We start from the raw sequence: 4,284 nt of genomic DNA, 5'->3' as shown, positions 1-4,284 counted from the left end.
GAATAAGAGACATTGACAGAGTCCACATTGGAAGAAGAGGAGGGGATTGGAAATTTTTTTTTGGCACAGATGAAAATGTGTTGGATCGTTAGGATCGACTGTGTAAGTCCTAGAGCAGGGGTACTCAACAACTTTTAGTGGAGGTCCACTTACCGGGGTCTATTGTCAGGTGAAGGTCCGAGCTGAACATCAGTAGGGAACGTGTTTTGTTAATTTTCACAAACGTTCAACTATTTACATACAGAATTGCTGCTTATTAGCAGGAAAACGGGCATTTTTTCTCTCTCAACAGCCCTTTGGTATTAGGTACAAAAGGGGTGACTGCCCTGGTAGTATATAACCCCCCTGTTGCTCCCCCAGTAGTGTATAGCCCCCTGTTGCTCCCCCAGTAGTGTATAGCCCCCTGTTGCTCCCCCAGTAGTATATAACCCCCTGTGAGCTCTCCCCCTGTAGTATATAGCCCCCTGGGAGCTCCCCCCAGTAGTATATAGCCCCCTTGTGAGCTTCCCCCAGTAGTATGTAGCCCCCCTGTGCTTCCCCCAAGTAGTATATAGCCCCCCTGTGAGGTCCCCCAAGTAGTATATAGCCCCCCTGTGCTCTCCCCCTGTAGTATATAGCCCCCTGTGAGCTCCCCCCAGTAGTATATAGCCCCCCAGTAGTATATAGCCCCCCTGTGCGCTCCCCCAGTAGTATATAGCCCCCCCCAGTAGTATATAGCCCCCCTGTGCGCTCTCCCCCTGTAGTATATAGCCCCCTGTGAGCTCCCCCCAGTAGTATATAGCCCCCCAAGTAGTATATAGCCCCCTGTGAGCTCCCCCCAGTCGTATATAGCCCCCCAGTGCGCTCTCCCCTTATAGATGGCCCACAGACAAAAAAACAAACAACCCACAACTCACCTAGCACCTCGTTCCCCGCTGCGGCTGTCTTCTCCTGTCCGTCCGCCCCCCGGCTGATACGCGCTCTCTGGGGATGTCCCGGGGATTCCCCAGCAGAGGGCGTACCAGTGACCTCAGTGTGTGCTGCCGGCATGTACTTCCGAGAAGTACAGGCCGGCAGTGTACACAGAGGTCTTTGGTGCGCGCTCTGCTGGGGAATCCCCGGGACATCCCCAGAGAGCGCGTATCAGCCGGGGGCTGGACCGGCACTGCCCCCATCCCCACAGGCGTACAGAAAACTAAGGACAGTATGCCTATGGGGCGGGAGGCATTGCAGTAGGGAGCGGGACCTCCTAACCAACCCCGGATCCGGTCCGCCCCGGGCGGTTATGAGGTCTGACCAGGGAGCCGGACAGCTGGCCTCCGCGGTCCAGGTTTGGACCGCAGTCCGCCAGTTGAGGACCCCTGTCCTAGAGGGTTGAATGAAGTTCTGAGCTTTGCCCCCTTCTTATAGCTGGATCTAACTCTGGTTCCCTATATATACACATACTGTTTTCAGTTACTAATTGTTGTTTTTTATGTGTTTTTAGAATTTTCGTGAGAAGTCCTGTCCTGGAGGATTACAAGAACAACGTCCATTCTGACCACCGGGAGTCGGTGAGGGGGGGGGAAGCATTTTTTGTTTTCACATGTCATTGATTTTCCCACTTTGATTCAAGCACTGACACTTTGGTCCATCATGTTCTCAGGAAATGTTGTTGTTCATACGGTTGTGTTCTAATTTGTCATTAATTTATCACTTCTATTCAGATATACTCTTTTATTTTTATTACTGCACATTCATATTATAATATTTTTGTCATTTGCATTTTTGCTCAATTATGCCCGGTCACTTTACGTATTCTTTCCTCATTCTATTCATACACTTTCATTCTTTTGCACATATACACTTTACTGTGCACTCCGTAGCACTTACACTTTATTGAGTTTAACATCCATCTATTATCATGCACTTTATTGTTTTTATATATATTTTATATATATGCAATTAATGTGTTAAGTATATGGGCTTCCTGTACAAATTATATGTACATTAAGGGCGAGAATCTCGCTGCAAGCCTGGCAGGTCCTGGCAGTTCCCACACACTACATACTTGCTTCGGTCTAAACGACCGCAGCGAGTATGTAATTTTACCGCCCTTAACCCCTTCTGATGCCGCCCGCTCCGCTCCCCAGCTCTGTATACATTACCTCTCCTCGCTGCACGGATCCGGCGTCCTGCTCTCCCGTCTGGCCAAACAGTGTGTTGCCCAGCTGCAGTCACTGATTGGCCGGACGGGAGAGCAGAACGCCGAACCCGTGCAGCGAAGAGAGGTAAGGTATATACACAGCGGGGGAGCCGGGCGGGAGCAGAAGGGGTTAAGGGCAGCAGAATTACATACTCGCATATTCTTGCATGCATTTACTTATATGTATTCAGTGAGTGGGCGGTAGCTATCCGGAGGCGGTGTGACGCTTCCTCCATGCCAGGTTAGCGTCCTCAGCTCCATGGCAATGCGGCGTGATGACGTGCGGGTCACGTGACGTTGTTGCGCTGCCGCATCGGGAAGCGGAGCATGTGACTGGTTAGGGGGAGGCATCTATACACCAGAACTCCGGCTAGCTATGGTGTATTTAAGGACAGGGACACGGGGGAATGCCAGCCTCCTGGAAAAAGCAAGACCCGGAACGGGCGTTGGAGGAGCGGCACATATCCACCTCGCAGGTAGTGTTATTTCTATTACTTCATCTCCCTCTCCGGTGCTTACTAGGCCACTGGCCTCTGTGCAATTGGTTTGACTATACCAGTTACTGGAGGGTTAGTGCAATGGCAACAACTGACACAGGTGTGGTGTTATTTGTATATTCCTTTACATTACGCTTTATGTATTTATAATTCTTATTTCCTGTGGGGTGTGATTGCCTATGTGCATGGCTATGAGATCATCTTTTAATACGTGTATTATGTATTTTTAATGTATTCCTTAATAAAGATTAGGTCTTGTTAGGGTACAAACACACACACCGTATACGCAGCGTATTTACTGCTGCAATACGCAGCAAATACGCAGCAGATTAGATCTAAATAATTGAACACAGCATCAAATCTGCTGCAGGCAGGCGGGCTATATACAGGGGGAGAGAGCACAGCGGGCTATATACCGGGGGAGAGAGCACAGGGGGGCTATATACTGGGAGAGAGCACAGGGGGAGGGGGGCTATATACAGGGGGAGAGAGCACAGGGGGCTATATACCGGGGAGAGAGCACAGGGGGCTATATACCGGGGGAGAGAGCACAGGGGGGCTTAATACTGGGAGAGAGCACAGGGGGGCTATATACTGGGAGAGAGCACAGGGGGGGGGCTATATACAGGGGGAGAGAGCACAGGGGGCTAAATACCGGGGAGAGAGCACAGGGGGGCTATATACTGGGGGAGAGCACAGGGGGGCTATATACAGGGGGAGAGCGCACAGGGGGATATATAGTGGGAGAGAGCACAGAGGGGGCTATATACTTTGAGAGTGCACAGGGGGGCTATATACTACAGGGGGAGAGTGCACAGTGCCATTGGCTCCCTCCCTGTCAGTCACTCTTGTGGCCGCAGTGGTGACAAGAGGCCGCGCTCCTCACCTGGTGTCGGCGCCGAGTGACGTTTCCGAGTGCGGCCTCTAGTGACCGTTGCAGTGCGGCCACAGAAGGAAGAGAAGAGGACGCGCAGGACTCAGGTGAGTATAAGTAGTTTGTTTTTTTAATGCTCTATGGGAGGGGGAGAGTGCACAGGGGGGCTATACTGGGAGAGTGCACAGGGGGGCTATATAGTACAGGGGGAGAGTGCACAGGGGGGCTATATACTACAGGGGGAGAGTGCACAGGGGGCTATATACTACAGTGGGAGAATTCACAGGGGGCTATATACCGGGGGAGAGAGCACAGGGGGCTATATACTACAGTGGGACAGTTCACAGGGGGCTATATACCGGGGGAGAGAGCACAGGGGGCTATATACCGGGGGAGAGAGCACAGGGGGGCTATATACTGGGAGATAGCACAGGGGGGCTATATACAGGGGGAGAGCACACAGGGGGCTATATACTGGGAGAGAGCACAGGGGAGCTATATACTGGGAGAGTGCACAGGGGGCTATATACTACAGGGGGAAAGTGCACAGGGGGGCTATATACTACAGTGGGACAGTTCACAGGGGGCTATATACCGGGGGAGAGAGCACAGGGAGCTATATACCGGGGGAGAGAGCACAGGGGGGCTATATACTGGGAGATAGCACAGGGGGGCTATATACAGGGGGAGAGCACACAGGGGGCTATATACTGGGAGAGAGCACAGGGGAGCTATATACTGGGAGAGTG

The sequence above is a fragment of the Dendropsophus ebraccatus genome, unplaced genomic scaffold (genome assembly GCF_027789765.1).
Source record: "Dendropsophus ebraccatus isolate aDenEbr1 unplaced genomic scaffold, aDenEbr1.pat pat_scaffold_515_ctg1, whole genome shotgun sequence".
Taxonomy (NCBI): domain Eukaryota; kingdom Metazoa; phylum Chordata; class Amphibia; order Anura; family Hylidae; genus Dendropsophus; species Dendropsophus ebraccatus.
Note: the sequence above shows the minus strand (reverse complement) of the source record.